A 12,154-nucleotide genomic window follows, 5' to 3' on the forward strand; every position below is an offset into this window, starting at 1 on the left:
AATGTCTCGTAATTAAACAGAATCTTTAATATGTTCCAATATAAACTAGGATGTAACAAGTTGGAAACTTCTCGTTCCAAAATGGTCTTGATCATCCAGGCAAACTTCCCTGTGTTCCACTGGCTTCTGTAACACGGTTCAAATACTTAGTGACAACCAAATTACCTCTTGCCTCCCCTCCCTCCAAAATACTTAAAAACCTGTATGGTAGGGCAGTGCACCATTTAAATACATCTAGAGTGCAATTCTATGCAGAGCCTTCTCCTTTTTGAACAAGGCACAGAGAGTATGAGTTTCCCACCAGGGATTCTGAGATGTTGTTCCATTCTCCAGCGGAAAACAATGCCCTGCTGGGGTCCAGGAGCATCCATTGCAGCCTCCGCCGCCACCTTCCTCTGCCCCAAGGTCATTTCTTGACTTTCGGTGGAGAAGAAGGGAGAGATGGTGGTGGTGGTTGACTTTGGAATGGATCTGAGGACAAGACTGTGAGGAGGGCTGCCCTCACTTCAATCCAGCTCACTCATGTGAACATTCCTCCTCATATTGCATTGGCTTGCATTGCATTGGCTGCCCATAGCTTTCCACGCCCAATTCAAGGTACTGGTTCTAACCTATAAAGCCTTACACGGCTCGGGACAACAATACCTGGCGGTCCTCCTCTCCCGACACGAACCTACCCCTACACTACGCTCAACATCTAAGGCTTTCCTTTGGGTGCCTACTCTTAGGGAGGCTCAGAAGTCAGCAACAAGGGAGAGGGCCTTTTGGTGAGGTCCAACTGAGACCCAAACAGGTGAGCTGCGTGTTCAGAGAGTGTTCTTTCTCAGCCCTAAAAGCATCCACGAAATTCACTGGCAGACTTCAGGCTGTCCCTAGGCAGGAATATTCTGCCTTCCTGGGTTCTGATGTACAGCACAAATTGATGAAAGGCCAAAGAGAAGGAGCGAGAGGAAGAAAGAAACACAAGCCCAAGCTCATAAACATCTCTGGATTGAGGAGGCAATGCCAGTTCTCTTCCTTTGCCTTATTATTTTTCCACTGCTGTAGCCTATGGGGAAATATTTTAGGCAAATTAAGACAGTTCTACATGAAATGCAGGCTCCTCCTGCAGGGGGAAAAAATCTGTTTTCCCCCTCCAGAATTTATGGCTTGACACTTCAAAGGCTTATTTCTTCACACTTCACAGACATTCTTCTATAAATATAGTGGGATGCATATATATATATATATATATATATATATATATATATATATATACACACACACACACACACACACACACACACACACACAATGGAAGAATATGGTGGGTGGTAAACAGAAACTCAAAGCATTATTGAGAAGCTAATACCAGGATCCAGTGGCTTGGCCCCCCAAAAATGGGCCAGCCGACTCGAGACTGATTGAGTCGGAAGACGCTTCTCCAAAGCTAGGAGATCCTCAGCCCAAATCAGAGACCCACAGCTTGAGTCAGGAGCCCTGAATGACTGCTTGGTCTTTTATGAGCCTGCCCATGGTTTGAGATCTCCTGGGGATGTCCCTCTTCAGATTCTGCTGGCTGCTGAAGCCGGCAAGTGGCTACTGAGGGCCAGACCTTCTCCACAGCATCCCCTTGCCTCTGGCATGCCCTCATCCCGTAGACCAGGGATGATTCCAAGGAGTAGCAAAGGATGCTGGATGCCGTCCCAGGGTTTTGCCATGTTGTTTGAGCCGGGAACTTGCAACGAACAGCAATGACAGTGCAAAGGGGGGCACACTGCACATACTTTGCAATGGAAGTGAGAGAGCTGGGGGAACTGTGACAAAAGCAGTCAGGGATATTCCTGGAAAACTGAGCGGTGGAACCAAAATCACCGCGGGAGCAGGTGAACGTCTTGTGCCCCATGAGTGATAACTGTGATACAATCCTGCAATAAATGGCTGGAGTAGACTCCCCCTTTTTCTCATCAGTAGCGCTTTCATGCGCCACAACAGTTCACATGCCTCCTTCCCAGTCCAAACTTCCTTGATACTGGTATTTTCAATCAGCATGCCAGCCTTAAAACCAATCTATGTCGGAGAATTCTGCATAATGAATAATAAATAAAAGAAGGCGCTTCTGAAAATTGAGACAAGCGGCTTGTCAAGAAACCGTGTTCCCACCTCCCATGGCCTCCGTGGTGCAAAACCTCCTGGCTCACAAATCTGAATCCCCCCCCACCGCCCGCTCCCAGACACACACACACACACACACACACACACACAGAGTCAGTCACACGCACAGTGTAGTCTATTTCCTAGGCTCCTGTGTTGTTGTTTTTCAATCACATCAGAGAAGAGTAAGCTCTATGAAGGCCTTTCATCTTAAAAAGCCAAGAGATGCATCAGAAAGTTCTAACAACTCCTAAAAAGTGTTTTTTAAAAATAATAATAATTCCAAACTTCATCAGAGAGGTATATTTATGGGAGCAAAGAGTGGGTGTCTTAAAGACTTCCTGAACCAATGTTTCTACAAACCCACAACCCTGAGTGTGCCACGGAGTTGAGCGCAGGCATCAGACAAAGGCACAACCTATATTAAGATCTGAGGTGCTTTTTCAGATCGTTTTATGAGCTGGATTCTTTGTCATCAGCTCCGTCAGGAGACTCTGACACCAACCCTCCCTCTGATGAGGATGACACAGTAGCAGAGCCTTCAACCAAACTATTCAGGGGTTGGTGCAGCTTCCCTCTGGAGACCTACTAAAGGGTTTCAAGGTGTGTGTGTTGAGTTTAGAAACAGTGCAGCTAATGCCAGCCATGATCAAGGTTTATAAAATTATACACAGCACACACAGGAAGGGATATTTTTCTCCCTCTCGCAGAATACTAGAACTTGGGGTCATCCACCAACAGAGATGGGCAAGTTGATTCAGGACAGACAAAAGGAAGGACTTTCTTCACACAATCCAGAATTCCTTTGTAGAACTCACAGGGCCGGCCCTACTGTTAGGCCTGGCGAGGCAGCCGCCTCTGGCAGGCTGAGCTGTGGTGTTCAGAAAGAGCAGAAAAGTGTCAGCAATTTAATTTCTTATTTTTTTGCATTGTGGGATTTTCTGCCTCAGGTGTCAAAAAAAAAATCGGGTAGCTTTGGGCACACTGTACCTCTTCATCAGTGGGACAGAAACAACTTGTGATGATGAAGATGATTTTTAAAAAAATTGTATATGGGAGAAAGTAAAATTGACAGATTTGTCCATCCAGGCAGAGGACTTCGAGTGCTCAGCTCTTCAAAATCTGACTTTGAATCCCTGTGCAGTCAACCAAATTTGAGGTGCTGTTACATTCGTAGAACAGCTCAGTACATGGTGCATGGCTCACCCATCCAGCCAAACTCACAGGAAATCTCTCTTGTACACAGTTCTCTCTCCACTTAGACTATGCACGGGAAGCATGATTAAGGAAAAGCAACACATCTGCATACATCCAATTTGCTTGATTCATTCTGAAAGTAACTCTCGCCAACATCACTTTCTTGGAGTAGGATTTGCCTGAGTATTAGCAGACCCAATCAAGATGTTCCAGATATCACATGAGAAAAACCTTCTCCTTCTCTCTAGACACTCCGGACCCAAGACATCTCACAGCAGGATACCTTTGCTTTTGGAAAGAAAAATGTCGGAACCGGAGGGTGAACGAAGGCGGTTTAATACAGCCTCCTCCCTTCAACCATCTTTAGCTGTGTCAGATTAAATATAACCATTGCTATGTGCTCAGAATACATTTCCCTGTTCTATGAAACACATCAGCCAATTTTTTTCCATTGTTATAAAGCTTTAATATTGACTTCCTGGGGCCATCGCGGAGGGTTGAGGCTGCCGTCGCTACCACATCCCCTCCCCCTGCTCCGTTCTTTGCCTGTAGCGCATCCATCCAAATTAGACATCACATCTGTCACCCTTTCTCTCCTTTAGCAGTATCAGTACTCCTCCATCTTCTTTCAACTCTATCAGACACCTCTGTTCATTCTGTTATGATTGATCTAACGCTGACAAATTAATAAACACGACACATTGGGGGTTGCGTTGCTTGAACGTCGGTGATCTCGGGAGGGAAGGAAGGCTCACTTTTAAGTGAGACTCTTATTTTAATGCAGGAATTTCTAGGAGAAGGCAAAGCAACACGCCGAGGTTGACCTGTGGTAGGTTTGGGGTGCCATTAGGGGTGCTAATGGGGAGAAATCAGCTATGGCTGCAATCCACTAAGAAGTCTGGCCAGGGAACATTGCACAGGGATAGAGGATCGGAACATAAAAACTTAAGAGGAGGCCTGCTAGATCAGACCAAAGATTCATACACTCCATGATCTTGTTGACACAGTGGCCACCAGCTGTTGACCAGGGACCCAGAAGCAGAACATGGTGCAATAGCACCTTCCCACCCAATGCTCCTCAGCAACTGGTGTACATAGGCCTACTGCCTTGGATACTGGAGGTAGCACACAGCCATCAAGACTAGTAGCCATTGATAGCCTCCTCCTCCTCATCCAAGAATTTGTCCAACCCCCTTTTGAAGCCATCCAAACAGGAGCGCGTCACTACATCTTGTGGTAGATCATTCCATAGTTCAACTATGTGCAATGTGGAGAAGTTCTTCCTTTCATACATCCTGAATCTCCATTCAAGGGATGACCCCGTAGGGTTCAAGTATTAGGAGAGAGGGAGAAAGATCCTCTTGTCTGTTTTCGCCACACTGTGCATCTACCTTTTAACTGGAGATGCTGGGCGGATCAGACCTGGCACTTTCTGCATGCCAATTATGTAATCTACCCCAGAGCTCTGGCCCTGCTCCTTCCTAAAGCCCTGGGCCACAAGCCCAGGCCACAGCTGTGCTAGTGGGTGAAAGAAATCAGGAATGGACGGTGCCCTGAATTATGAAATAAATGGATGCCATGAGAGCATATATATCAGAAATAATTGGGAAACCATATACTGCTAAAATATATAAGTGATTAATAGAACTTCTGGAGGGCAGTAAAAGGCTCCTTTTAGGGACAGGCGAACTCACCCCCCCCCTTCGCCTCGCCCCTACCACCATGTGTGTTGAACCACCAGGTGGTTTGCGAGTGCCCAGTTAGCAGCCTCCTGCTCCCTCACCGAGATACCATTTTGCATAAAAATGACGGCACAGCCATTTTCATAAAGGGCCATTTGTGTAAATGGTGGCCTGTAATTTTGAAGAAAGGAACCTTTTATGGCCGCCATTTATGCAAATGGCCCTTAACGAAAAAGGCGGAGCCGCCATTTTTACGCAAAACGGGCGCTCGGCGAGGAAGCAAGGATCCTTGCGCTGGACCGGTTCGGTGCTCACTGAGTTGGGTAAATATGGGGCTCCACCAACTGGCGTCCAGGGGCCAAGCCAGTGAGAAATTGCCAGGCCTTAAGCTCCAGCCACACACTTGTGACATCCCTAGCTCTTTTGGGGATGAGGGGAGGAATATTCAGCACTGAGCTAAACGAGAGAATTGGAGGCACATCAGCACTGGCAGTTGCTTCTGTCACCCAGACCTCTCAATTGAGTCTATTTGTGTTTCTCTCTCCAGCCCATCTGTTAACCTTCCATATAAAGATTGTATAAAACCAGGCAAGCTCATTTCTGGCAGATAAGGAGTGTCCCTGTTGTTGCATGCCTCTGTGCGCCCAGGCCCATGCGCGCGCGCACACACGAAAGATATCTGTTAAATTGCAGGGATGTTAAATTCCAAGAGAGAAGAGCGAAGGCCAGCATCACAAGGAGAGAAGAGACTCTACTTCACACTTCCATCCATAATTTAGGAAAATGGATGCGGTTTGGCAACGGTTAAACACTAAACTTCTCCTGCTTTCTGGCACATTTACATAATTGATTGGCTAGATAATGGACGCCACTTCCTTATTTAATAAACATGTTAACAGTTTCAGACAATGACTCTGAAAACTGCCTACAAGTGTCTCGCTGGAGGAAGGCACCGACAACAGCAAGAACAACAAATTAATAATAATAGCAATAATTAAAATGAAAATACACACCAAAAGGCACATCCTTTCAGGTTGCGTTATGTGTGATTGTAAGTCAATATGTCGCCCTGTCACTTGGTACCTGCTCCTTGCACGCTTATTAAAAAAATAACAACCATCTAGGATGTGTTTCGGCGAGGTTTGGGCCGGCGTGTGGGCTGAAGCGGGGGAAGGAAGAAGGGACTGAGCGAAGTGTTTCCATCGTAGGAGGGGCCTGGGGAACAGAAGGCCACGGGAAGGGGATTGGAGAGGGAAGGGGGGGAGAGAGAGTTCAGGCACAAGGAATGAGATGAGAGAAGACATCTCAGCCACAACGTCTTCTTTGGGGCTGTAGGGAAGGGACCCGTCTCCTCCGATTCATTCTGCGCCAGCTTGGAGAAGGGCCCGGTAGACAGAAAACTTCACTTCCAATCTCGTATGCCCGGCGCATGGTGTAGCCATCTTTTTTGTTTGTTTCCAGAACCGTAGGGGCCGCCTGCTGACGGTGGGGCCGTAATTTGCCGTCGCGCATCCCGCCGGGCCGAGGGATTTGAGCTTCACTGAGCAGCTAAGGAGTGGAAGGAAAGTGATGCTAGTGCAGTCGTCCAGAACCGTGCTCTCTCTCTCTCTCTCTCTCTCTCTCTCTCTCTCTCTCTTCCCCCTCCTGCACATCCCCCACCCCCCAGGGGGGGAGGCATTTTCAGGTTCAACGGGGCCAATAAATGCTCTCCTTTCTCTGACCTACTATTATAAGCCATGGTATTTATAGCCGGTGCCTTTGGAGGAGGCTGGAAATGAGTGGAAAGGAATGTGTGTTGTTGGTGTCATTGTTTTTGAAAAAGCACACACACGCACACGTGCAACAGCAACCCCGAGTGAGCGTAATAGCTGATATCACCATTACAGGACAAAACCGAATATCAATACTCAGAACAGGACTCCAGCAGAAGGTGTTCTGGGCTTTGGACTGGGCTAAAACATATAATACAGAGAGAACAGCCAATTTCCTTTTGGGAAATTGGTCAGCGCAAAACACACACACACACGCACACACACACAGGGACTGCATTAAGAAAAAGCAATTGGGTACTGAGCCTATTGGAAAGACCGCAGAGAGGCCCAAGAGGGGGGATCCTTGCCCGCCCACCCCTAAAATTGCAGCAATTGGTGGCAAATTGCAGCAATAACAATATACTGCAAAACTGAACAACCCCCCACCCCACAAAAAAAAAAAAAAAGCAAGGAGAAAAACAGTCAGCAGCACTTTGTCTATACTTACAAAAAAATATTACAGGTATTTTAAAAATAGCTATCCAGCTCCTGCGTATTGGTGCTGCAATTCTGGAGAGGGGGAGAATCAATAATAATAATAAAACACACACACACACCCCAGTGCCCTCTGCTGTTGCCAGTTTCATGTAGGTGAAGTTAACAGGAAAGGAGCTACAGGAATAATGTGTTTTATGGCTTCTAGGGAAAAGCTGGACTGGAAACGCTCCACACAGCAGCCGAGGTCTGTATTAGTCAAGCTGCATTTTGGGTACTGAATCCAGTTCTGGGCATCCCATTGTATGAAGGACATTGACAAACCGAAGCACATCCAGAGAAGAGCCACCAAGATGGCGAGGGGGTCTGGAAACCAAGACCCATGAGGAACAGTTGAAAGAACTGAGAAGAGAAGATTAAGGGGAGACACGAGAGCAGCAAAGGATGGTGGAGACGTCTTCTCTGTTGCACCTGAGGACACGGCTAGATCTTGCAGGGAAACTGCAACAAAACAGATATCGGCTAAACATTAGGAGCAACTTCCTAACAGTGAGAGCTTTGGTGGGTCCTCCTTTTTCTGGAAGTATTTAAGCCATCTCTCAGGGAGGCTGTAGCTGCACCCTGCAGTGCAAAGCCTGCATGGCACAGGGGGCTGGGCTAGATGATCTCCATGGTCCCTCCCAACTCTATGTTTCTATGAAACCCTAGTTTGCATGGAACCAGTGCTAGGTCTGCAGCAGCTCCCGGAGGGAGGGGCATTACTAAAAGAACCACCTGAGAAATGCATAAGAGGGATGTTGGCTTAATTAGGAAACCAGACACACGGGCGCATGCATACAAAACTACACCGTTCGCATATCATCATTACCTTGATATTCCCCATACAAGCTATATCAAGAGCAGGGAATAGCATGGCAATGTTAATAATTAGCAAAGATTATAAAGGCTTTAGCGTTGGTTGCTCTCGAAAGCTTTCGCCGGCTTGAAAGAGCGGCGTGCACATTCGGTGTAGATGTTCAGTGGGGGAACCACACATACAATACATTATGTGGATAATTCTAGAATTACCCAGAAAGGTTGGCTGAACCACAGAGGGGCCCATTTTCTTTCCTAATTTCATCCAGACCATGTGCCCATTACTCAATTCATCATGGGTTCAGTCAATAGCGTGGTGGGGGCTCAAATACAACCAAAGGTTTTGCTTGCATATATCTATCTATCTAGATATAGATATAGATCATGGAACCTTTGCAGAAGGATGGATGAATCCGTCAGTGCTGTTTTGCAAGATGGAGGTCAGTAAATAAAGAGACGTTTGGGTTTAAACAGGGCCACATTTATTTAAGGAACTGCATAGGGGGAACCTAAAGGGGCATCCAGTCTGGCCTGGTTCAGACCTTTCTGAGCAGGGCGAGCCATTCATGGCTCGTGGGTTGGTGCTGTAGATTTCGCCCTCCCACTGGCCACCCCTTTCAGGGTAGGGAGACCTTCCGGTGTCACACCCGATGCATGCCTCAAGGCTATGAGTGGGTGAGAAAGGTTGGCCTCAAAGGTAATCCTTATCTCGCAGCCCAGCCACGGGGCTCAATGCTGGGAGCCCTCAGGAATTACCAGTCACCGCAACAGTGCCTATGAATGCTCACCATGAGAAAATCCCTCTGGATGCCTGTTCCTTCCTGCCTATCATCAAATGTGACCAAATTAATAAGCAACGCCAAATCATCCTATTTATACCCTCTGTTTCACATTTTTCTAACCTTAAGTTTAGTTCATCCTGAACTTTGAGAAGGTTTACATGAAAATTCCTAAGCATTTGGGGGCACATTTTTTCTAAATGCATGCATTTGTGTGTACATTTTTGTCTATTATTCACAAACGGCTTGGGACTTCGATACTTCAGGGAGGGCCTCTCCCTATATATGCCTGCCCAAGATTCAAGATGTTTCAGAAGAGCTCTCCTCTGCATCACACCTGTGCACAACCTACTTTATGGTGGGTTGTGGGACAGGGCCTTAACTCTTGTTGTGGAATACCCTCCCCTTGGAAGCCCAATGGGCACAGTCGCTGGCTTCATTTCAGTGCCAAGTTAAAATGTGTCTTTTAATCAAAGCCTTTGAGGGCTAAAGTTGCCTAAAGTTGCACACAGTTTGAATTGGTTTTACTGTTTAAATTTTTTTTAGTGGTATGAGTTTATTAATGGCTTAATACATTTTTAGCTGTGCAAATTACTTGTTTTATATTGCTTGAATTGATTTGATCTATACAGCGCCCTGTGATCCCAAGGATTTAGGGTGGGATACAAATGTTTAAATAAATAAATAAATAAATAAATAAATAAATTGAAAGCTGCTTTCCTAACACCATGCAAATTTGAACATTATTTTCCCTAATAAACACAATTTTGTAGGCTTTTTTTCATTTCGAGCACTCCGTTACAAAATTTGGAAAAGCGCAAATTTCGGAGGGTCGCACGTTTCGGTTCACATCGTGGTTCAAAAGTGTGAAATTAGGTAAGTGCACATTAAAACGTGAGCTGAACTAATTTCTCCCCAATCCCTACACATATATTTTAAAATCACTTTTGCATGACAATCTGAGTGCCTTTCCCCACCCGCTCGTAAGCTGAAGTGCTCCCGTTGCACGTCAAACAGCGTGTTTACTCCCTGTGTTCAATTATACATGCAGTGCTGTGTTCAATTATACATGTCGGAAGAGCTTGTGTAAGTGACAAGGAGCCGTTTCCCTCCAGCTTCTCATCTTCCCCTTCTTAGAAAAGAGTTTGGCGTCTCCGCTGCTTCCATCCTCCCCTCTGACCCTCCACAATGAGGAGGACCACATCAAATCGACGTGGAATTAATTCCAGAAATGGACACAACCCAAATCCCGGCCAAGGCAAAGCCAACCAAAGCTGTGTCGATTTCAATTAGGAGGTTTGACGCCCTGTATTCAGTCTTACCCATGGTATCAAAGAGCCATCAAGAGCGCCTGACTTTGGCTGGATCTTGATCCCAGTGTGCACAGATGTCAGCCCCACTGATTGCTGTAAGACTTAACTTTCAAGTAAGGATAAAACTTAGGCTTAGCAACGTGCCTGGATGCCACCGGAAATGCCCTCCACCCTCAATCTGTGGATTGTGGGAATGTTTGATGGGAAGTCTCGTCCGAGCATGTGCCTCGTTCCACTTCCAGATGTTTGTTCCTGGCTGCCACTAGGGATGGGGTGGACTTCTGCTCCAACCACATTGTGGGCTGGAACAATGCAAACATATCCTGCTCTGGCCCAGAACCCACTGCTCCCTGATGAATGCCGGGTCCATTCCAGAAACACATTCAAACTGAGTCTAGTATGATCTGGGACACCCACACCCATGCCTAGGGTTCTATGTTGTGCCAAGATGGAGGTGGTATTGCCGCCTGCTCCATGAGCCACAGGCCTCAGAGATGACCTTCCTAACCTAGTGCCCTCCAGATGTTTTGGATTTCAGCTCCCATACCCAGATGTCATTTAGCCAAAAGTCAAAAGATGGTGTGTGAGAGTAATCAAAAGACAAGCCTTAAGGCGGCCTTGCCCAGCCTAGTTCCCTACAGATGTGGTAGACTACACATGGCTGACTGGGGGATGCTGGGAGTTGGAGTCCAACACATCAGGCTGCCTTAAGGAGGATCATGGTATTTGTAGGGATCAGTTTACCGACATCATATTGGGTTGGGCTGGCGGAGCACACCCACACATGGATTGGGACCCCAGGACGTCCCATTCCTGATTTAAATATGAACTGTACACAGGAAATTATTAGCGAGGAGGATGGTTCTGGTGGAGTCTTTCCTATTGACATGCTAGCTTTGCACATGTAGGGAGGATTTCATGAACACTGCAAGTGCCTTATCCTGAATCGGAACGTCGTACGATCTAACCCAGAATTGTCTCTTCCAATTGGCACCAACAATCACATCATGTGAAGCCTCCTCCTCCTGTGTTTCAGCCTTAGCAACTACGGCAGAGGAAGAATCGCAACTCCGGAGCTTAGGTGCTCTCATCAACATCTCTCCAAACAAGTCAATAAACTCAGTGACTTATGAATGTACCTACTCCATGGCGGTCACCCTCGGAAACCAAAACCTTTCCTGGGGAACCCCAGAGGGCTGGATTGGGACCCCTCAACAACAGCTGGTTGGCCACTGTGTGAACAGAATCATGAAGTATATGGACCCTTGGTCTGATCCAGCAGGGCTCTTCTTATATTCTTATGTGACAGGGCTCTGCCTACTTATCTGATAGAAGCAGATCATTCTCCTGGGGTCAAAGTTGGAAGGACGATTCACAAGCCAGTGAGCTCATAACATAGGCAAGAAAAGTAGCTGAGGGCTTTTTTAAGCCATCTAGGGCTGAGACAAAATGCATTTCCTGCTCCTTCCTGCCCCACAGCTCTGGGGGGCTAAAATCCCCTCTCCCAAAATCCACGCCAAAGGGATATATCAAACTTTCAGCTCACCTCTGATCTTGAGTACATGGGAAAACCACTGATTTCCAAGGCATTTGGGGACTCCAGCAGCTCTCTAGCTATTAAGGATTAGCACGAGATGTTCAAAGGGGGCAGATTATCTGACATCTGCTTCCTGCAGGTTCTTGTACTTTCCCTTCTGAAGCATGCAAGGCAGACAACTGTCAGATGCAGGAGGCTGGATTAGATCCAGGACAGCCGCTCCTTTGTCCCTGGGCTTCTGGCAGTGAGACGCCAACTGCATTTCTCCCACCCTACAGTCCTTCACATCTCCAGAGTTGCGGACAGAGACCTGTCCAGAGCACTTATTCCAGGGCAGCCTTCCTATGAGGCAAGGGGGAAGCAGAGGCCTCAGGCAGTGGGCCGGATTCTGTGGCGTAGCGGAACCAGGGTT

Source organism: Elgaria multicarinata, chromosome 16, assembly GCF_023053635.1.
Source record: "Elgaria multicarinata webbii isolate HBS135686 ecotype San Diego chromosome 16, rElgMul1.1.pri, whole genome shotgun sequence".
Lineage (NCBI taxonomy): Eukaryota > Metazoa > Chordata > Lepidosauria > Squamata > Anguidae > Elgaria > Elgaria multicarinata.